At 40.7% G+C, this 24,474-nt stretch overlaps 1 protein-coding gene across 5 annotated transcripts in view; it reads right to left on the reverse strand.

Annotated features, from left to right (window-relative positions):
- si:dkey-70p6.1 (uncharacterized protein LOC570575 homolog) overlaps positions 1–20,400 on the reverse strand; it is a 115,160-nt gene extending 94,760 nt beyond the window's left edge. For 3 of the 5 annotated variants that reach the window (XM_060930816.1, XM_060930820.1, XM_060930815.1), the window contains exons 1-2: positions 20,104–20,400; positions 17,264–17,336 (exon numbers count right to left, since the gene is read on the reverse strand). The gene's annotated coding sequence lies outside the window, so the exon portion shown is untranslated. The remainder of the gene's footprint in view (positions 1–17,263; positions 17,337–20,103) is intronic. The other 2 variants (XM_060930819.1, XM_060930817.1) reach the window with 1 other exon arrangement.
- Between the last annotated feature and the right edge of the window lie 4,074 nt (positions 20,401–24,474).

The following is a 24,474-nucleotide window of genomic DNA, read 5'->3' on the forward strand; positions in this document are numbered from 1 at the left end:
TTTTTTGTGGTGTGTGTGTGTGTGTGTGTGTGTGTGTGTGTGTGTGTGTGTGAGAGAGAGAGAGAGAGAGAGAGAGAGAGAGTTGTTTGTAGGCATAAATATAAATGGTCAGTTTTAGGGCTAAGACACAACAATCTTCAGATGAGAAGGTGTGTGTGCATGTGGGTGTGTTAAATCAGTGTCTCCTCACTGCCTCTCTTACACCTGAGCTTTAAATAAACTATACTGGTGTCACTGAAGAGATGAAGGTACAAAATCTATTTAAAATTGCAAACATAATGTATTTTCAGTTATGCGCTAATCTATTGCAGTGAATTTGTGGTTTTCAATAGTTCTCCATTATAGTTTCAGACATGGCTACAAAATGGCAAAAAGCCCCAAACCTGCCAATGTGTAGTAAATAGGGTGTGGTTTCCGATATACTTGTACATAAGCAAGTATGCAGTGGGGCTTTATGGAAGAGTGGCCAGAAAAAAAAGCCATTTCTTAAAGAAAAAAAAAAAGAAAACATGTTTGGAGTTTGCCCAACAGCATGTGTCAGACTCCCCAAACACATGGAAAAAGACTCTCTGGTCAAATGAGACTAAAATTGATCTTTTTGGCCATCATGGGAAATGCCATTTGTGGTGCAAACCCAACACCTTGAGAACACCATCCCTACAATGAAGCATGGTGGTGGCAGCATCATGCTGTGGGGATGTTTTTCATCTGCAAGGACAGGAAAGCTGGTCAGGACTGAAGGAAAAATGGATGGCACTTACAAGGCAATTCTGGAGGAAAACCTGCTTGAGTCAGCCAGAGGTTTGAGACTGGGATGAAGGTTCACGTTCCAGCAGGACAACGACCGTAAACATACTGCTAAAGCTACACTGGAGTGGTTTAAAGGAAAACATTTAAATGTCTTGAAATGGCCTAGTCAAAGCCCAGACCTCAATCCAATTGAGAATCTGTGGCATAACTTGAAGATTGCTGTACACCAATGCAACCCATCTAACTTGAAGGAGTTGGGGTAGTTTTGCCTTGAGGAATGGGCAAAAATCACAGTGGCTAGATGTGTTAAGCTAATGGAGACATACCCCAAGAGACTTGCAGCTGTAATTGCAGCAAAAGTTGGCTCTACAAAGTATTGACTTTCGGGGGGGGGGTGAATACCTATGTACACTCCAGATTTCTGGGTTTTTTTTAAAGATATTTTTTGGGCTTTTTTCACCTTTATTGGACAGGACAGGAAGTGAGTGGGGGAGACGGGGAGGGATCGGGAAATGACCTCGGGTCGGAATCGAACCCGGGTCCCTGGATTTATGCTATGGTGCCTTATCCACCTGAGCCACTAGTCAGCTGGGACGGGCTCCAGCTTGCCTGCGACCCTGTAGAACAGGATAAAGCGGCTAGAGATAATGAGATGAGAAAACGATAATAATAAAATACATTAAATATTTACCAAATAACATAAAATAAAGCAATTTTGCCACAGGTTAGTTTCATAAATCGTTCAGGATAAAGAAGAGAGAGAGAGAGAGACGAGAGCTGCGGGAGAGAGAGCTGAGCAACACAATGCCATGTGTATGAACATGTGTGCTGAATGAACTAAAATCACTGCAAAGCTAAAGGGAACAAAAATAAAGCACAATCCTGCAACCCTGTCTCAAAAATAAGTCTTTTGAACCCAATAAAAAAGTCACAACACTGTTTAATCTCTTACGCGTTAACACAGTCCTGGTCTTTAATTATGTTTGTTCAATTGTGTGTTCGGGCGGCACGGTGGTGTAGTGGTTAGCGCTGTCGCCTCACAGCAAGAAGGTCCTGGGTTCGAGCCCCGGGGCCGGCGAGGGCCTTTCTGTGTGGAGTTTGCATGTTCTCCCCGTGTCCGTGTGGGTTTCCTCCAGGTGCTCCGGTTTCCCCCACAGTCCAAAGACATGCAGGTTAGGTTAACTGGTGACTCTAAATTGACCGTAGGTGTGAATGTGAGTGTGAATGGTTGTCTGTGTCTATGTGTTAGCCCTGTGATGACCTGGCGACTTGTCCAGGGTGTACCCTGCCTTTCGCCCGTAGTCAGCTGGGATAGGCTCCAGCTTGCCTGCAACCCTGTAGAAGGATAAAGCGGCTAGAGATAATGAGATGAGATGAATTGTGTGTTCAGAATTCCGTTTATCAGAGCGGTCGATGTCATAGAAGATGTGTGCATGTGAATAAGAATTATTTAATAAATTAAATAAAAGTAGCAAGAAGTATGTAGTCTAATGAAATGGAGTGCACGTACATTTTTTTAATCTTAAATGCACTGGAGTAAGAGGGAAGTGTAATATGCATCAAAACTACTACTATAAATACAACTTATTCAAGAAAGTTACTTGAGCACATGTACCATGTTACAACCCACCGCTGATAACAAATAAATGTGGTCCTGGGGATTTGTCTAGAACCCACAGAAGCCAAAGGCACTAGGACGAAGTTGTGTTAAGTCTATGCTCTAGCAAGCATACCTGGGTTAGTATTTTTGTAAGGGTTCTTAATATTAGGTGAATTATTTTGTGTTATTGGTAAATCCTAAGCTATCAGTCAGCAGGAATGACATTTCCTCTGATACATGTGTTTTTAAGATCCCTTCCTGGACCAGCAGTGCTATCAGCTGACGCCCACTTAAGACCTTAGACCACAACCTGGAATTTGAATGGCCTCTCCCAGATGAATTTAGTGGACTTCAAAATTTGGACCTGTCCCTCATGGTTCAGTTCTCTCAGATAAGCGCCAACCAGTGGTAACATGAGAAATTAGGAAGCATCCAAAAGCCCCCTTATTCTCACAACATCCATTAAATGGCTATAAATTGGAACAACATCATTTTGTCCCAAATCATCATCATTTTTATCATACGGAGAGCTTAGAGGTCACTAGTGAATTATCATGTATCATTAAGAAGAACAGAAGTGGGCAGCCAGAGAACCCATTGTGGAAGCAAGTGCGTCAGCCATGCATGACTTCCAGTAGATTTGGAGAAGTATACAACGTAAGGCGGAAGCCTTGTTGGGTTCTTGCAGTCAGGATCCTGAAGGGGGTGCAACAAACAAACATCTGCCATCAAAAAGGGTACTGACCTTGAACTAAAAGTCTTAAAGTAGTACAGTGACCTGCGTAATGTACAGGTGTCACCTTCTGGATTTGTTGTACACCCTGACATGCCTTACCTTGGTACTAGCCCTAACGCTAATGTATATGATCCTGCTGGAAATCCTCTTTTTGGGCTAGCTGAATTTAAATGCCCAAACACTGACAGTATAATGGATGCCCCACACATTAGGATCATCCACAGTCAGGCTAAACTGAAACAGAACCAGAAGTACTTCTGGCAAGCCCAAGCCCAGTTTGCCAAAACTGGTTTGCCCTGGTGTGTGTGGGTTTTTTTTTTTCCACTGTTTTAAGTAATTTTATGTAGTTGTCTTATTCTATTAATAGATCATTTTGCTTGTTTCAACAATCTCAAACTGAGAAATTATAAATTCGGTATATTTGACTATATTCAAGATGATTTAATTTGCCAAGATTCCATTTTTGCAGTTCAGTTTGTAATGCACTACATTTTAACACAATAACATTCATGGAATGATTATATGCTCAGAAGTTTTATTATGTTCTTATGCATATTGTAACCAGCGCTTATGCTAACTTAACAATGGTCTTCTGTTACTGTACTTATGTTTGTTTTCTCCTCACATTTTATCTTAGAAATGCCATGTTTTACCCAATGAAATAAATACAAAAATGCAAGTTCTATATCAGAAAAGAACATTCAATAAACATTATTAATAAGATAGGTCCATTTAATTTGTTTGACAAGCTATTCTTCCAGTGTTGCACACAATTAAATCACCTTACATATCCAGTGGGCCTTGGAAGTTTGACATCACATTTCAGGCATTTAGCAGACATTCTTATCCAGAGCGATGTACAACAGAACCCTGGCACACCCCCAGCGAGCAATTGGGGGTTGGGTGCCTTGCTCAAGGACACTTCATCCATTCCTGCTGGTCCAGGGAATCGAATCAGCAACCTTTTGGTCCCAAAGCTACTTCTCTATCCTCTAGGCCATGGCTTCTTCTCACATTAAGTGGCATGTTGTCCATAGCTGATTGACTGAACTTCAAAGGGACAGAGAAATGGCTGTGTCCCAAATGTGGTATTCCTTTATTCTCCTGATGGCTCTTCACACCAGGATTCTGAGATGAGCAATGGTTTGTGTTTTTTCCATGACTTCTTTGCTGAAGCAGGTACCATTCTTGAATGTAGGGATACTGAGGCTTGCACCAACTAGCATCTGGTCAATCACCAAGCCTTTATCGGTCATGCATACATCTCCAGGCTCTCGTAATCTGAGAATTCCAGACGGCCTTGTTATTTCTTGGTCAGATACTGATCCTGTAAAGAGCTTTGAAACAAAAGTAATTACACCATATAAGGAAATACCTATCAGAGCTTTGAAAGTGGTGTGATTTTTATATGTTGAAAAGGTTTCAGACTGAAGTGTAAGCGGTGATGGAGATTCACATCTAATAACTGTACAGTCCAGAATCACACTCACATTTAAACAGTACTGTGTAAACATTGTTAGCATTGTTGCTTGGACCTGTTCCCTTGACATCCAGGTTGGTACAAACCCCAAGACAAGGTATAAATATTTGGCCCATGTGATGATGACTCTGCTTACAGTTGTGGTGCTGATGCCAAAGATGTCTGCTAGGAACTTCTCTTTCAGGCCGACTGCAACACTGTAGCAGTACAGAAACAGCTTATCCACAAGTGCCAGTCTACGGTTTGGACTTAGTTACTCAATTTCCATTGCATTTTCCATCCTCTGTGCTCTACTCCAGTGCATTATCTTGGATGCTGAGGGGGCAACTGACTCACAAAATGTCCAAAATACATTCGCTGATGGAAAACAAGTGAAGAATGTAAACTCTTCATCAGTTACACAGTATCTGTTGATTTGTAGTTTTGTGGCAGATAGGACCCCGAGCTGAGATTCAAGTTATCTAACCTTGGTCTCCAGTTTCCTTATTCTTTCAGTAGCAGCATGCAATTTACCTGAAGTATAGTTAAAAGCATTAAGAAAATATCCAATTTATCTTGTTCTTTAAATCGAGACATTTCATCAGCCTTGTAAAGCAGTGGGGTTTTTTTATCTTTCTCTCCTGGGAATGCACAGCACTGTGTATTACAACAGTGTTGTCTAAGAATGGTGTTGTAGCTCTGTTGGAACAGGGACAACATCAAAACCTGCAGAGCAGGGGTACTGCAGGACCAAAGTTGGGTGCTGGTGTTTTCCCTACTGCAACACACTCAATTATATGGAGCGCCCCAGTGTCAGCTGAAAAAAAAAGAGCCATGTGTAAATCTGTATTCTTGGTTTATAAACCGTGCTCTCGGCTGCGTAATTATGCAATCCATGCCCACATTTTTTCAAACCATGCCCGGAGATTCAAATTGATCACAGACTTCATATTATCAGGGTTTTTCCTGCATTTTATTCACTGAATTGGGGGTGCAGTAGGGAGCAACTTGACCCTAAACTGAAATGTACACAATCACCTCCTTTACCTAAATGTTGCCAAATCATGTTTAGTGGCTAAAGTGTGCCTTCTTAGTACTGCACTGGAGCTATGTAGTTTAACAAATAAGTGAAGCGTATAGTTTAGCATCATGCAAACAACATGTCTAAATCATCAGACACTATAAGCTTTGTGCTCTTACTTTGTTATCTACCCTTACAACTCCACTGCAAAGAAGTAAACGTGTCTTGGTTGACTGACTAATTACATTTTGGGTAGGGGATATACTGTATACATTTCATTTTGGGGAAAACATTTACTTTAAAATGTGAAATACTGTGTGTCCCTAGAAGTATGACCCAGAGAAGAATTCCAGTTCAGTGCAAGCTAAAAGCTAAAGCTAATGCAAGCTAAAGTTATAGCAAAAAGACTTGAATCATTTCAGATATTGTTTCCTTGAAACACAATATAGATCTTGCTTGGTGTGTACTTACCAGATGAAGTGTAGCTGTGGACAGTTGTGGGTTCCTTGACCGCTTCTTCCACAGCAGAAACTTAGCAGCACTGTCTCCATGCACATCTACACCCGAAACTGACACCCAAGACATCTGAACTTTCTCCCAGTCGTTCCAGAAAAATCAGTGGGGTTGAACACCGGTTTTTAGTCTTTTTCTGCCGCTCTTTGAGATGCAAACAGTGTCACTTTCGAAGTGCATGCTGTGTACGAATGTACTCCCATGGACTCTATTAAAAAAGGACCTTGATCCCTCCTTATTAACTTCACAGATGCTCCGCATTTCTTTGTCTTTTGGGAAATCATGAAAACTAAAGTAATGATGCCTCTATTTTAAGTTAAAGCAGTCAGGTATGCTGCAATGACACCAGTAAAAGGATTCATAGGGACCTATGGCATCGCTTTGTGCCGCTTTTTTTTTTTCTTACGGCTCTGGGATGCCCCATCTCTGTGTCCCATAAAGGCATGACAATCAAAAAGTAATAAAAGTTTGGATGATATGGAGATTTAATTGATCTAACTCTGGACAATTATGGGCTACTCATTTTTATACAACCACAACAGCAAAAATAAAACATTTTATTTTCCTTCAGAGAGGCAGCTCAGCCAAAGAGGGCAAATGGGCTGTTGCTCAGGCAACTTTAGCCTGGCCTTGTGCATGTCCCTGCCTTTATCAGTGTCAGCCATGTCTAATCTTGTCATGCTTGTGCTGCCTTCGCTGTACTAGTTGTTCCAATCTATGTATCACTCCATGACCAATTGCAATCAGTGAACAATCATCAAGAAGATCTGACAACTCATTCAGCATGTTCGGCTTGTTGCTGTTATCACAGGCATCTAGCTACCAACACAGATTTTGTATGCTCAGTTATACATACAAAGTGGTTCCCTGACTTACAGTTGACCTTAAAATGAAATGGAATCACATTTCAGTTATGCTAATCTTGTGAGAAATCAAAACGCAGTAATTTCCTGCCCTTTGTGGATGATGTTTCTGTAGATAACACACTTATTACTACTGAGTTTGCGCTTTTATGTGCATTATGCCTTTATTGGACAACCTATAAATTATATTCTGAGTCAATATTCACAAAAACAACATAAACTGACTTCATGACCACATATTCATGATCAAATGACAAATTAAAGGTAGACTGCCTTTCACATTTTTCAGGTTTAGGTCATAAAAAGAATTTTCCCTGACACCCAGTTATTTTTGTTTAGTGGACCGAAAGCTACTGAATTTGAATCACAGACTTCCAATTTTATTAGATTTTTTAAAATAGAACAATTAATGAATTTAGGGCCATGTGGCCCTAAATTCTCCGCTATTATTTCTTGCTTCACCATGACACAATACTAGAGACTACGTCATGCATCATGTGGTGGACTTTCCCCGTTCGCACAAGGCACTGTGGGATACAAATTTGAAACAGGAGAGGAAAATGGAGAACACAAGTGAAACGTGAAAGGCTTTCCATTACTACAGTAATGGAAAGCAAGAAGAAAAGATGTTATGTTCTGAAGGAAAGGAAACACAGGACCAAATTAATAAATATCGGCAGTCAGCGAGCACCTCGGTGTGATCAGCTGTTTGTTTAGCGACAGAATGATGTAACTGTCAGTGCACGGTCAAGGTAAACCTGTAGATGGCAGTAATGCAACACTGGATGCCAGCTGCCATAAAATCCCAGAGAAGAAGAAGAAGAAGATGCTGAAAGGTAAACCTGCGCATACGCACACCGTACTTCCTCTGTCTGTTTGACAGCGCGAAGCGAGCGATTTCATGCACATTATTTGCTCAGGAATCCCCTCAAATTAAATAACTTCCCAGCCACAGAATGGCCTGTGTTTTTTTTTTTAGATATTACAGAAATAAACCTATATCACAATGACCAAGTTTCAGAGGGAACTAAATTTCACTGGTTTTATGAAATCGAAAGGCCGTCTACTTTTAATATTTAGAAATGCAAAGTTCCATATTAAACTGGAATGTCGGACAAAGACAGTGTGCCTGTGACCCAAATGGCTTACAAGCTGTGAACCTGCAAATCCCCAAAATCATAAGTATAAATTGTTAATGTTTAGAAAGGACTGACTTGTCCCCCATACCTACCACAATTGCGTAGACTCAGAATATCCTAATGTCAGTGCTTTCAGCTAAAATCTGCTTTTTAAAAGCTCGATCAAAAACCAGATATTTTTGCTATTGTACACAAGCTGAGTGAGAAACAGCAACAGTTGATGACCCCTTTCATAACATGGCATTATAGCTACATTTTAGCTACATTTTTGTGCAAATGTTTACAAATCATAGTGCTTAAAATTGAGATACATTGCATGCCAGTGAGTTCATGATAGAAACTGTCAGCCTGGTAGCTATGACATGCTGTATGCTTACCCTGGATTAACTGAAACTGCCAACGCTGCAGCCTATCTAGCCAAAAATAGTTTGTAAGCAATAGCTAACATAACTAGCTAGTTTAGTACAACCCCGATTCCAAAAAAGTTGGGACAAAGTACAAATTGTAAATAAAAACGGAATGCAATAATTTACAAATCTCAAAAACTGATATTGTATTCACAATAGAACATAGACAACATATCAAATGTCGAAAGTGAGACATTTTGAAATTTCATGCCAAATATTGGCTCGTTTGAAATTTCATGAAAACACATCTCAAAAAAGTTGGGACGGGGCAATAAGAGGCTGGAACAGCTGGAGGACCAAATTGCAACTAATTAGGTCAATTGGCAATAGGTCATTAACATGACTGGGTATAAAAAGAGCATCTTGGAGTGGCAGCGGCTCTCAGAAGTAAAGATGGGAAGAGGATCACCAATCCCCCTAATTCTGCGCCGACAAATAGTGGAGCAATATCAGAAAGGAGTTCGACAGTGTAAAATTGAAAAGAGTTTGAACATATCATCATCTACAGTGCATAATATCATCAAAAGATTCAGAGAATCTGGAAGAATCGCTGTGCGTAAGGGTCAAGGCCGGAAAACCATACTGGGTGCCCGTGATCTTTGGGCCCTTAGACGGCACTGCATCACATACAGGCATGCTTCTGTATTGGAAATCACAAAATGGGCTCAGGAATATTTCCAGAGAACATTATCTGTGAACACAATTCACCGTGCTATCCACCGTTGCCAGCTAAAACTCTATAGTTCAAAGAAGAAGCCATATCTAAACATGATCCAGAAGCGCAGACGTCTTCTCTGGGCCAAGGCTCATTTAAAATGGACTGTGGCAAAGTGGAAAACTGTTCTGTGGTCAGACGAATCAAAATTTGAAGTTCTTTATGGAAATCAGGGACGCCATGTCATTCGGACTAAAGAGGAGACTTGTTATCAGCGCTCAGTTCAGAAGCCTGCATCTCTGATGGTATGGGGTTGCATTAGTGCGTGTGGCATGGGCAGCTTACATATCTGGAAAGACACCATCAATGCTGAAAGGTATATCCAGGTTCTAGAGCAACATATGCTCCCATCCAGATGACGTCTCTTTCAGGGAAGACCTTGCATTTTCCAACATGACAATGCCAAACCACATACTGCATCAATTACAGCATCATGGCGGCGTAGAAGAAGGGTCTGGGTACTGAACTGGCCAGCCTGCAGTCCAGATCTTTCACCCATAGAAAACATTTGGCGCATCATAAAACGGAAGATACGACAAAAAAGACCTAAGACAGTCGAGCAACTAGAATCCTACATTAGACAAGAATGGGTTAACATTCCTATCCCTAAACTTGAGCAACTTGTCTCCTCAGTCCCCAGACGTTTACAGACTGTTGTAAAGAGAAAAGGGGATGTCTCACAGTGGTAAACATGGCCTTGTCCCAACTTTTTTGAGATGAGTTGTTGTCATGAAATTTAAAATCACCTAATTTTTCTCTTTAAATGATACATTTTCTCAGCTTAAACATTTGATATGTCATCTATGTTCTATTCTGAATAAAATATGGAATTTTGAAACTTCCACATCATTGCATTCCGTTTTTATTGACAATTTGTACTTTGTCCCAACTTTTTTGGAATCAGGGTTGTATACATTTGTAAATTTATATTAGCTATATTGATTCATACAGTGTTTGGCTTTAACAAATATTTACTTTTGAAAGTCTGCGATGACCTGGCAACTTGTCCAGGGTGTACCGGGATAGGCTCCAGCTTGCCTGCGACCCTGTAGAACAGGATAAGCGGTTACAGATAATGGATGGATGGATGGATACTATTGAAAGTGCTTCCGAAATTGTGCTGTCATGCTACATTATAGCACTAGAATCTTTGCCTAAACTAAAGTCATTCATTCAGCTTTGACAGATCGCTTCATCCGCTTCTAGATAGGTGAACCATAGTCTTTTCTTGTAGGCCTAAATGACATTGTTTGTCATCCATTATTTAGCCTTTAACTGTGTAAGCTACATTTTGCGATGTTGTATATGACATAACATTGCTTATCACATTGAGATGTAGCGGTTGACCTAACAAACCGTAGCCTACTGTGGCCAATGGTAACAGGAGAAAACTCAGTGCAGCACCAATCAGTCAGCTGAAGTTGTTGCTAGATGTAGCATTGCTGTAGGAGAAATTCAGCTGAGGTAAAATTGTAACAGTTCAACGGCATAAGCTAACTTACACACAAATTGGTGTGTTATCCCACAGAGTAGCTGGCTATGGTAATGTTATGGTAAAGTTACCAACGTGTCAGTAATTTGTATAATTTGTTGTGATGTGTAGCGGACTACACATTTTAATTAAGGCTACTCATTTAGGCGAGATCATCAATTCAGCCATGGCTACAATTTAGGCTGTGGGAGATGGGGAATCATTTGTATCCTCAATAATAATAATAATAATAATAATATGTTACCATACTTTGAAATTGCTTGGATTGAAGTAAACTCATCTCATCTCATCTCATTATCTCTAGCCGCTTTATCCTTCTACAGGGTCGCAGGCAAGCTGGAGCCTATCCCAGCTGACTACGGACGAAAGGTGGGGTACACCCTGGACAAGTCGCCAGGTCATCACAGGGCTGACACATAGACACAGACAACCATTCACACTCACATTCACACCTACGGTCAATTTAGAGTCACCAGTTAACCTAACCTGAAGTAAACTGTTTATTTAAATTGTGTTGTGTGTTTTGTATATTTTTAAATACATTGTCCTTTAGTAGTGGCATATATGGTAATTAATTTAATATATTTACTTTCATGGATCTAAAACATGTATTTCAGCTAGCCTACAATTTAAGAGTCTATAAATCTAAACTATGTACCCATACCTGAGAGTTTCACATTGTCTTTAATTAATGTGAACCTAAAGCAGTTGCAGAATCGGCCTACAGTGCACTCAGTGAGGAAAATCCCACTTTTTATGCAATGCATGATCAAAATACATGAAAAGCAGAAATGTGTCCCCTTTTTTATTACAAAAATGAAAACATTAGATGTTTTAATGATATTTTCACTGCCGAACCAAAAATGTCCCCGGTTTTCTTCTCAGAAATCTGGTCACCTTATATTATAGTTATGTGTACTCTTACATCTTTTTTTTTTTTAAATCTATGCCATTTGGCATTTTCATTATATCTGCTTTTATTCTTTAAAAACACTCTGGTTCCTTAATGTACTGTTCAGGTTTTTTTTTATCCCTCCTCATCCAAATACTAATAGGTAGAAAATGCTTCAGTAATTAATAATAAAAAACTTACTGTTTACTCCTTACATTTTTATTTAGACCTTAAAGGCCCTACTTAATTAAAATGTTTCAATATTCTAGAGTAAGCAAAGACTCATACAAATGAGCAGTCTTCTTTGTCTCTCTAGAAGGCATTAACTCCATCTAATTTGAAAAAGCATGTTGAGGTAAATGGTGGTGTAGTGGTTAGCCCTGTTGCCTCACAGAAAGAAGGTTCTGGGCTCGAGCCCAGTGGCCGACGAGGGCCTTTCTGTGCGGAGTTTGCATGTTCTCCCCGTGTCTGTGCGGGTTTCCTCCGGGTGCTCCGGTTTCTCCCACAGTCCAAAGACATGTTCTAAATTGACCGTAGGTGTGAATGTGAGTGTGAATGGTTGTTTGTCTCGATATTTCAGCCCTGTGATGACCTGGCGACTTGTCCAGGGTGTACCCTGCCTCTCGCCCACAGTCAGCTGGGATAGTCTCCAGCTTGCCCGCAACCCTGCACAGGATAAGCAGTTACAGATAAGGGATGGATGTTGAGGTAAATTGTGCTAATTTTCTCACATTAAGAGGTAATTTACCGATAATTACCTAAGCTGGTTTTCTTTGCTAACGCCAGGTTAGCCTAATATCAATTTCAGTAGCTAAAGTACATAGCTAGGGAACAAGTCAAAATCTAGAGAATGGTAAATATTGGTTATCCCAGCATATTCTGTTTCTGATTCATTTACTGGCAAGCTGTGTAGCGTTAGTCATGCATATGACCAGCAAACTTATAGACACTGAATGAAGTTTTCAGGCAAACGTAATAAAAGTTAGTTTTCATATGAAATTCCCATTTCCCAATTTTAACTGAGTAAGAGTTTGACACATTATTTATACTTTCATTTAAGTATAATTTCTCGGTAATGTATCCACCCCGTTCCTCACACACTGATTCACAAATAAGTAAAAATACTTTACAGATCTTATTGCTGACACATGGTTAATGCAATGTTGTATCCTTAGCCAAAATTACTTGACCAAATAACCAAAAATGTATGCAAGTACAGTACTGTGCAAAAATCTTAGACACCTTTTTTTAGTACAAACTTTGTTATATACTTTTATTTTATGACTTCTTTTTCTTTTTCTTTTTTGTCACATAGTTCACATAGTTTGTGACGGAGAGGAATACAAGGCAAAGCCCCAATTAATTTTCAAGCCTTTTGAATAAATCTACATGTCTTTGGACTGTGGGGGGTGAAACGGAGCACCCGGAGGAAACCCACGCAGACACGGGGAGAACATGCAAACTCCACACAGAAAGGCCCTCGTCGGCCGTGAGGTTCTACATAATGGAACCAACACTTTAGATTTCCAAACATTAGTTTTCCAGCACAAAACTAAATGTTACAGAAAAAAATGTTTGTACGTCAGTAAAGAAAGCTGCATATTACATAACAGACCACTTTTCAGACAAAAACATGATGAAGGCTGCTGGGTTTTGCTACAAAAATAAGAAGGAAGTGTGACAGTCAAAGTGTCCAGAAGAACTGTGGCTGGTTCTGCAAGATGCTCAGTAAAACTTAGAGCTCATTTCCTTATCAAACTGCACTAACTGAACCTGAGACTGCTTTTCTTTTCTTTTTTTAAGCAAAGGGTTGTCTCACACCAGACTTTTACACGGTACTGTATGTATCTATGTATACATGTATACATGTATGTATGTATGTATGTATGTATGTATGGCAGAATGGGGAAAACCTGTCAGTTAATTCCTGGCAAACAGCCAAAAACAACAACAACAACAACTACTACTACTACTATTACTACTACTACTACTACTTGGTTTTCAGCCAATTTTTTTTTCTTTTTCTGCTTACAAAATACTTTGACACATCTACTTTCAGAATTAATAAATAGGCCTATATTTCACTAAAGAAATATGGAAATGTTTTTATTTAATTTATAATCTTGCCTATGCTCGCTGCAAAAATCATGTTGGATAAGGAGCCAGTTTAACAAGCACAGTGGTAATCTGCCTAAAGATATCTATAGCCTTGCTAGCTAAGTATGCTTTTCTGAATATAAGGCTTTTATCAGTGTTTTGGACATAAGCCTATTCAATTTAGTTCCTCATCAGATACTGCCTGTCAAATTGTCCGCAATGCACCTGTGCCATCCCACTGTAACCAAGAAAGCACTTATACACTCTGTACAGAAGACACAAGACAAATGATCTCATACAAATATAGGAAATACAGGCAACAGATCTCACTGATGAATTATTTTAGTATAGCGGTAAGAGCAAATACAGAACAGGAAAATACCACAAATGATTTTTACCTTAGGTGATAAGATAAGAAACTGATGTGGACATATTTCAGTTCATGAAAGCCTGTAGGTTTCAGAACTTCATATAGTAGATAATGTCAGTATTTAACCATATGAATTGGTTTCCCAGGCTGCCACTAAGGCCACACCTGACTAAGAATTTTGTTAGTCAAACTGGATTTGGCTGTTCATTATGAAGATTTGACTATTCATTACTTTTTGTTCACGTAGACTTTCTGGCAGTGAGAAAATCCATTGGCATGAGATTCAGTGATGATCTTGGCCACACTACCAGTCAAATGCAATATGTCACATATTCCCCCTTCGCGTGTACTTCCGCTTTATCTTTGTTTGTTTACGTCACTACCATATGGATTTGTTGGAATAATGAAGACAGGCAGCACACATGTACAGTGGTGCTTGAAAGTTTGTGAACCCTTTCAAATTTTCTATATTTCTGTATAAATATGATCTAAAACATCATCAGATTTTCACACAAGACCTAAAAGTAGAGTAAAACCAGTTAAACAAATGAGGCAAAAATATTATACTTGGTCATTTATTTATTGAGGAAAATGATCCAATATTACAAAAGTGTGAGTGGCAAAAGTATGTGAACCTCTAGAATTAGCAGTTAATTTGAAGGTGAAATTAGAGTCAGGTGTTTTCAATCAATGGGATGACAATCAGGTGTGAGTGGGCACCCTGTTTTATTTAAAGAATAGGGATCTATCAAAGTCTGATCTTCACAACATGTTTGTGGAAGTGTATCATGGCACAAACAAAGGAAATTTCTGAGGACCTCAGAAAAAGCGTTGTTGATGCTCATCAGGCTGGAAAAGGTTAAAAACCATCTCTAAAGAGTTTGGACTCCACCAATCCACAGTCAGACAGACTGTACAAATGGAGGAAATTCAAGACCATTGTTACCCTCCCCAGGAGTAGTTGACCAACAAAGATCACTCCAAGAGCAAGGCGTGTAATAGTCGGCGAGGTCACAAAGGAACCCAGGGTAACTTCTAAGCAACTGAAGGCCTCTCTCACATTGGCTAATGTTAATGTTCATGAGTCCACCATCAGGAGAACACTGAACAACAATGGTGTGCATGGCAGGGTTGCAAGGAGAAAGCCACTGCTCTCCAAAAAGAACATTGCTGCTCGTCTGCAGTTTGCTAAAGATCACGTGGACAAGCCAGAAGGCTATTGGAAAAATGTTTTGTGAATGGATGAGACCAAAATAGAACTTTTTGGTTTAAATGAGAAGCGTTATGTTTGGAAAAAGGAAAACACTGCATTCCAGCATCAGAACCTTATCTCATCTGTGAAACATGGTGGTGGTAGTATCATGGTTTGGGCCTGTTTTGCTGCATCTGGGCCAGGACGGCTTGCCATCATTGATGGAACAATGGATTCTGAATTATACCAGTGGATTCCAAAGGAAAATGTCAGGACATCTGTCCATGAACTGAATCTCAAGAGAAGGTGAGTCATGCAGCAAGAGAACGACCCTAAGCACACAAGTCCTTCTATCAAAGAATGGTTAAAGAAGAATAAAGTTAATGTTTGGGAATGGCCAAGTCAAAGTCCTGACCTTAATCCAATCGAAATGTTGTGGAAGGACCTGAAGCGAGCAGTTCATGTGAGGAAACCCACCAACATCCCAGAGTTGAAGCTGTTCTGTACGGAGGAATGGGCTAAAATTCCTCCAAGCCGGTGTGCAGGACTGATCAACAGTTACTGGAAATGTTTAGGTGCAGTTATTGCTGCACAAGGGGGTCACACCAGATACTGAAAGCAAAGGTTCACATACTTTTGCCACTCACAGATATGTAACATTGGATCATTTTCCTCAATAAATAAATGACCAAGTACAATATTTTTGTCTCATTTGTTTAACTGGGTTCTCTTTATCTACTTTTAGGACTTGTGTGAAAATCTGATGATGTTTTAGGTCATATTTATGCAGAAATATAGAAAATTCTAAAGGGTTCACAAACTTTCAAGCACCACTGTGTTTCTGCTTAAATCAAGTTCTTATACCCTTTTTCTGTTTCACGACACGTTTGTCAAGTCTGATGTCAGTAGCCATTTCCGAGGCAAACTCCCCTTCAGTATTGCTAATGTAGAGACATTATCGCTAGATTTGACAATTTTTTAGACCCCTTAAATTACTTTAATTAAAAAAAAGCCTTGTGACAAATCTAGTGACTTTTTCAGCACACATTAGTGACTGTCGTGAACTCACATGGCAAACATCACAGCCGCTGTTACACAAGTTTAGAAAGCAGATTCGCTCGACTCTCAGTGTAATGCCTGACTTGTTCTTGCGACCAATCACTGATAACCATGGTCCCACCCCACGACCAATCACTGATCATTCTAGTGCCCCCAACCAATCAGTGATCACCTCTTTATTCTTCGATTTAAACTTTCTTTTTGGAGATATCACATTTTATAAGTAAACGTGAGGAAACGTTTTCCTTCATGGCAATTGCATCGTATTTTTGGACTCAGATCTATTCAAACAATGAGGGACACAGCACTGTGGCATGTTGAGAAGATGAGGCTTGACCCCGGAAATACAGTCATTATGTCACAGTTTAGCAATTGGACAGCTAGCCTAGTTTACGAACCATTCCACCTCAGGTTTCAGGTATTCTCATCTGTTAACCAGCGCATGTTTTCATGTGAATCTCTTTTTGCAAGCGAAATGCTAGAATACAAAAATATATTTGATTGCCATTATTTGATTCTTCACTGAAATGTTTAAAACAAAAAAAAAGGCTGCTCGATTTGAATCTCGGTTGACTTATGGCTCTCTGACTGATGATTCGATTCATCGACATTCAGGGGCAGCTCTAGCCACCACCCAAGTGTTTACTCTACAATGCACACCGTGTCTGCTGAAGACGTTTTTAAGAAACACTAGATGTCTACTTCTATTGTATGAACTATAAAATCATTAGTGATTCCCCTCTTTTTGACCCTTAACACTGAGCCCAAACAATGGCAATCAGGAAGCAACGACACACCTGCAATGGCCGTCAATTATCAACCATATCCACACATACTTTTACACAATGATGTTTCGCAAAACAAAATTTCAAAATAAATTCTTATAAACTCCATTAAATTGACCTTGTTCCAAAAAAAAAAAATCGCTCAAACAAAAACAGGATGAAAGAATACTCACACAGAATGTCACATCAAATAGCCAAGCTGGACTGAGCATGTAACCATGGCTGCAAAACCATCTTTAAAAATCCCTAGAAAGGAAGATACTAGGCATCAAAAAATTATTGTTGTCTTATCATATACAAACACATACACACAAGTGGACTGCAATTTCTTATTCCTGGGCACCATTCATCAGTCAGACACCACATTTGTATGTCTGCTCCATATTAAATAAAAGGAGGCCTCATGGAAAGTTCCATCAGAACACAGCTTCACTAGTGGGTTGAACACACTGCTTATCATTCAACTACAGGTAATAAATGAGCTCGCACTGGTGAGGATAAAATAAAATAAAATTGTTGCTCATATTCATGCATACAGTGGCAATGATATTTAGCAGTTAACGTGAGCTGCAATGAAGATGGGATATTTTGTTCCATATTTTGCTTCCAGGGAAATCTAAAGATTAAACACATTTCCTCGCATCTGATTATTCTTTCGGAAACTCTCTTTAGGATGTGTATCTGCTTGGCTGTTTTCATATGTGCAATCTAAACGTCATTCAAATAGTCAGCTGCTTTAGTCAAGTCTGTCAGGCCCAAGAGCTTCCTGACTGTAATTATAGTGTTTCAGAAAATTCAAGGGCACAGTTCAGGAATCTGTTCATGAATTTATGTCTGAGGAATGTCAGAGTATCCGTAAATAAGCAGACAGAAGAAAAGTTGCCAATTCCCACTGGGAGGCAGCACAACAAAACATGAGAATGATTAATGAGATCCCAGCTATGGGTTTTCCCCCCTCTCTTCAGCTTGTACAATTAACATGTACAACTGCTCTCCTCGTCTGGGCCTTGGACCAGGGCCTTGGACCCCTCTGGGATTTTATGGTGATGTTTTCTGTGTGTGTGTGTGTGTGTGTGTGTGTGTGTGTGTGTGTGTGTGTGCTTGTGTAATTAATATTTAATAATTAACACATGTTCTGGATGATGATGATGATGATGATGATGATGATGATAACACCTTCTCCTTTAGATAAACTACGGAAGCCGCGAGAGGCCCTTCATATAATCCTTTTTTTATTCACCTTGTTATCCCGAGATAACGACATAATTAATTCAGGATCTCGAGAAAACAACACAACTAATTCGAGATCTCGAGAAAACAAAACCGTTATTCCGAGATAACGACGTAATTAATTCAGGATCTCGAGAAAACAACACAACTAATTCGAGATCTCGAGAAAACTAAACCGTTATTTCGAGATCTCGAGAAAACAAAACAATTATTCTGTGATCTCGAGTAAACAGCTGAGAAATGGTTCATTCAGGTGCGCCAAGAGACTTGTGATATGCTGACTTTGGGGCTATTTCTCATTCTGTATAGACGCAACTTTGGTCATTCATTTCTCAGCTGTTTACTCGAGATCATGAAATAATTGTTTTGTTTTCTCGAGATCATGAAATAATTGTTTTGTTTTCTCGAGATCACGGAATAATTGTTTTGTTTTCTCGAGATCTCGAAATAACGGTTTTGTTTTCTCGAGATCTCGAATTAGTTGTGTTGTTTTCTCGAGATCCTGAATTAATTATGTCGTTATCATGGGATAACAAAGTGAATAAGAAAAAGGATTATATGAAGGGCCTCTCTCGGCTTCCGTAATAAACAAACATGCATGCTGCCTTTTCTTTAGACTGATGAGGATTTAATCCTCAGGGAGAAGTTGAAACCCCTCAGTAGTAGTCGGAATTAATTTCACAAACAAAGGGAGCCTTTAAAACAAGGCTGCATCCGACTCTTGATCTCAGACTGAAATGTACACAAAACAGACACCGTGATATCACAGTGATGTCTCTCTCATCCACAGCCTTTTGTCGTTTCTGCATATTTTACCTTTGGTAAGAAAAAGCCAATTTCTACTATTCCTCACCAGTATAGCTTACTGGAAGCTTATCTGGTTGAGCAGCCTGGCCTCAGGGCTTTCTGGCTCCGTCAAAGCACTCTCTCTCTCTCTCTCTCTCTCTCTTTACGCTTCCTGCTCCTAAAATATGCAAAACGGGCTCTGATTTGTGCACTTCAAGACCCACGCCCACATTTCACATCTGCTTGTCTCCATCCTTGGCCTTGTACATGACCCTAGCGTGTCTCATCCTTCGCCAGTGGCTCTGGATTGGACTGCGGCGCTTCACACACCTCCCCATCCAGGTCAGAGCTGAAACCCTGACTGCTCACCAACATGAAGCATGCATTCATGAGTACTGCAGACATACAGGCCAGGCAATTTTGTTTCCAAATATGTCGGATCTCCTTTGAGCTCGGCAAATAAGCTCAAAGTCAAAATGTCCGCGCGGTGCAGACGCGTCGCCAGCTTTCATGGGGGGGGGAGAGGGATAAAGCAGCTTCCCTTCGCTTTACAGACTACAGAATAAAGCCAGTGAATGACTGACTGCTCTGATCAGGTGTAATACAGAGCTGAAACATTTCCACAGAACGGAAAACATCCCCGCCTCGTTTGCTTTCACATCAAAGGTCGCCTCGGTAAAATCGGTTAATTGGTCGCAGCATCACAAAGAGCGATGCGGATCCACACGTGTGTGTGTGTGTGTGTGTGTGTGTGCGCGAGAGAGAGAGAGAGAGAGAGAGAGAGAGAGAGAGAGAGATGCCTTTTTAGTGCCTAAACTCACTTTAACATACTAACTCTCTAATCATTATACTACACACATGTTTTATTATATTTATATCACATGTGAGATGCGAACGCAAACACATCCGACGTTTGACATGTGCAGCGCGAGACGGAAGGCATCATTCAAAACAGACAGGCTAATAAAGAGCGGCTTGGCTTTAAATACATACTCACTTAGGTTAGGGGTTCCAGGCTCAGCTTTGGCCTCTTTCTCTCTGTCTTTCTCTCAGTATGCGGCTGAACCGTTGGGACTTGCGGTCGCAGCCCCGTGCGCATAATCAGTGCTCCGCGCGCGTTATTGCACAGAGCTCGCGCGCGCCACGGCGACCGACATCCGCATCATCACCGCGTTCTCTCCACACCGCCATTATTCTGGCGTCTGGGCTTCAGCTCATCTGACTTGTTGGCAGGTCAGTTTTAGACGGATGAATCAGAAAAAGCTTCCTTGTCTCTGTCTCTGGATTGCGCGTGTGACAGAAAGCAGCGCGGCGCTCGAACGCTCTGTTAAATGCGCCACCTAGTGGCACGCAGAAGGAAGGCAGGGATTAGAGCTACATGGACAGATGTGTAAAAAAAAAAAAATCCGCTTACAGTATGAATCAGTCTATCTTTTCTCTGGAAACAGGCTGAAGTTGCTTCAATTCAATACACATCTGCCCTGATGATAATATTAAACTGCATGTCTGCAGAGATTCAGAGATATTTCCTGCATGGACAGGTTCGAGGCCAAAAGAACCACACCCATGAATGATACCAGTCATTGTTTTTGACATTACCTGTTGTGCTGAATCATGTGCTGTGTTTATAATCGAACCGCGTAAAGCTTGCCATTTTGCTGACTCACTGCTGCTCATTTGTGCTGGGGGAACAGTGCGTGGTTGTGTATCCTGTAGAGCATGTTATGGCACACAGGGGGGCAGAGTAGTCTCTGTGCATAATATGGTGATCGTGCATCGTGGCAACAAGGTGAAGGACCTCAAGCTTGTCTTTAAAAAAAAAAAGGAGACTCAGTAAGAAGCTGTGTGAAGATGGAGCATGTAAAAAGAACAGACGTGTGTACAAGCAGTTCATAGTGAAACTGGACTGGTTTGAGCAATATTGTACCGAAATCCAGTATTACAATATTTCAGACATTGTTTTGCAAAGTTTTTTTTTTTAAGTACCATCTGTCCTCCTCTTCCTCATTCCTATACTATATTATATATCGTATTCCTATACAATATTATTATTATTTTACATTAAACTTACTACTTCTGAATCGTTCTGTATTCTGCACTACTATATATATGTTCTCAACAAATATATATTATATGCGTTACATTTCATTATATTAAAAGCACTGGCTCTCAAACTATGGTACACGTGCTCCCTCTAGTGGTACGCAGAGGAATCTCCGAATTTTTTTAAAATGAAATAAAATGAATTTAAAAACATATAATGCTATCAAGGGTGGCACGGTGGTGTAGTGGTTAGCGCTATCGCCTCACAGCAAGAAGGTCCTGGGTTCGAGCCCAGTGGCCGAAGAAGGCCTTTCTGTGTGGAGTTTGCATGTTCTCCCCGTGTCCGCGTGGGTTTCCTCCGGGTGCTCCGGTTTCCCCCACAGTCCAAAGACATGCAGGTTAGGTTAACTGGTGACTCTAAATTGACCGTAGGTGTGAATGTGAGTGTGAATGGTTGTCTGTGTCTATGTGTCAGCCCTGTGATGACCTGGCGACTTGTCCAGGGTGTACCCCGCCTTTCGCCCGTAGTCAGCTGGGATAGGCTCCAGCTTGCCTGTGACCCTGTAGAAGGATAAAGCGGCTAGAGATAATGAGATGAGATGAGATATTAAAAGCACTGGCTCTCAAACTATGGTACACGTACAGTGGTACGCAGAGGAATCTCCGATTTTTTTTTTTTAAATGAAATAAAATGAATTTAAAAACATATAATGCTATCAAGGGTGCGGCATGGTGGTGTAGTGTTTAGCACTGTCACCTCACAGCAAGAAGGTCCTGGGTTCGAGCCCAGTGGCCGAAGAAGGCCTTTCTGTGTGGAGTTTGCATGTTCTCCCTGTGTCCGCGTGCGTTTCCTCCGGGTGCTCCGGTTTTCCCTTACAGTCCAAAGACATGCAGGTTAGGTTAATTGGTGGCTCTAAATTGACCGTAGGTGTGAATGTGAGTGTGAATGGTTGTCTGTGTCAGCCCTGCGATGACCTGGCAACTTGTCCAGGGTGTACCCCACCTCTCACTCATAGTCAGCTGGGATAGGCTCCAGCTCGCCCGTGACCCTGTAGAACAGGATAAGCAGCTACAGATAATGGATGGATAATGCTATCAAAATAGCACTACGAATGAAAATACCTTAATCATGAGATCATTGAAATGGGATTTAAAATAAATGTGGCCTTTCTTACAACCCCGATTCCAAAAAAGTTGGGACAAAGTACAAATTGTAAATAAAAACGGAATGCAATAATTTACAAATCTCAAAAACTGATATTATATTCACAGTAGAACATAGACAGCATATCAAATGTCGAAAGTGAGACATTTTGAAATTTCATGACAAATATTGGCTCGTTTGAAATTTCATGACAGCAACACATCTCAAAAAAGTTGGGACGGGGCAGTAAGAGGCTGGAAAAGTTAAAGGTACAAAAAAGGAACAGCTGGAGGACCAAATTGCAACTCATTAGGTCAATTGGCAATAGGACATTAACATGACTGGGTATAAAAAGAGTATCTTGGAGTGGCAGCGGCTCTCAGAAGTAAAGATGGGAAGAGGATCACCAATCCCCCTAATTCTGCGCCGACAAATAGTGGAGCAATATCAGAAAGGATTTGACAGTGTAAAATTGCAAAGCGTTTGAACATATCATCATCTACAGTGCATAATATCATCAAAAGATTCAGAGAATCTGGAAGAATCTATGTGTGTAAGGGTCAAGGCCGAAAAACCATACTGGGTGCCCGTGATCTTCGGGCCCTTAGATGGCACTGCATCACATACAGGCATGCTTCTGTATTGGAAATCACAAAATGGGCTCAGGAATATTTCCAGAGAACATTATCTGTGAACACAATTCACCGTGCCATCCGCCGTTGCCAGCTAAAACTCTATACGGTAGTTCAAAGAAGAAGCCGTATCTAAACATGATCCAGAAGCGCAGACGTCTTCTCTGGGCCAAGGCTCATTTAAAATGGACTGTGACAAAGTGGAAAACTGTTCTGTGTTCAGACGAATCAAAATTTGAAGTTCTTTATGGAAATCAGGGACGCCGTGTCATTCGGACTAAAGAGGAGAAGGACGACCCAAGTTGTTATCAGCGCTCAGTTCAGAAGCCTGCATCTCTGATGGTATGGGGTTGCATTAGTGCGTGTGGCATGGGCAGCTTACACATCTGGAAAGACACCATAAATGCTGAAAGGTATATCCAGGTTCTAGAGCAACATATGCTCCCATTCAGATGACGTCTCTTTCAGGGAAGACCTTGCATTTTCCAACATGACAATGCCAAACCACATACTGCATCAATTACAGCATCATGGCTGCGTAGAAGAAGGGTCCGGGTACTGAACTGGCCAGCCTGCAGTCCAGATCTTTCACCCATAGAAAACATTTGGCGCATCATAAAACGGAAGATACGACAAAAAAAAGACCTAAGACAGTTGAGCAACTAGAATCCTACATTAGACAAGAATGGGTTAACATTCCTATCCCTAAACTTGAGCAACTTGTCTCCTCAGTCCCCAGACATTTACAGACTGTTGTAAAAAGAAAAGGGGATGTCTCACAGTGGTAAACATGGCCTTGTCCCAACTTTTTTGAGATGTGTTGTTGTCATGAAATTTAAAATCACCTAATTTTTCTCTTTAAATGACACATTTTCTCAGTTTAAACATTTGATATGTCATCTATGTTCTATTCTGAATAAGATATGGAATTTTGAAACTTCCACATCATTGCATTCCGTTTTTATTTACAGTTTGTACTTTGTCCCAACTTTTTTGGAATTGGGGTTGTATAATGTATGTAGGGGAGAGGTCACCTTGGGGCAGTACGGTGGTGTAGTGGTCAGCACTGTTGCCTCACAGCAAGAAGGTTCTGGGTTCGAGCCTAGCGGCTGACAGGGGCCTTTCTGTGTGGAGTTTGCATGTTCTCCCCCTGTCTGTGTGGGTTTCCTCCGGGTGCTCCGGTTTCCCCCACAGTTCAAAGACATGTGGTTAGGTTAACATGGGACGGCCTTGAGCGAGGCACTTAACCCCCAACTGCTCCCCGGGCGCTGTTAGTATGGCTGCCCACTGCTCTGTGTGTGTGTGTGTGTGTGTGTGTGTGTGTGTGTGTGTGTGTGTGTGTGTGTGTGTTCACTGCTTCAGATGGGTTAAATGCAAAGAGGAATTTCACAAGTGTATGTGTGATGAATAAAGTTATTGTTATTATGATTATTATTAGGCTGGCCCCACACTAGAGGATAATCAGGCCAATTTAGGGTCCGATTTGCCCTTTGTGATAATCACAGGGGCAAATTATTGGCTCAAATAATCCTGTAGTGTGAGGGGTCCT

The sequence above is a fragment of the Neoarius graeffei genome, chromosome 10, assembly GCF_027579695.1.
Source record: "Neoarius graeffei isolate fNeoGra1 chromosome 10, fNeoGra1.pri, whole genome shotgun sequence".
NCBI classification, from domain to species: Eukaryota; Metazoa; Chordata; class Actinopteri; order Siluriformes; family Ariidae; genus Neoarius; species Neoarius graeffei.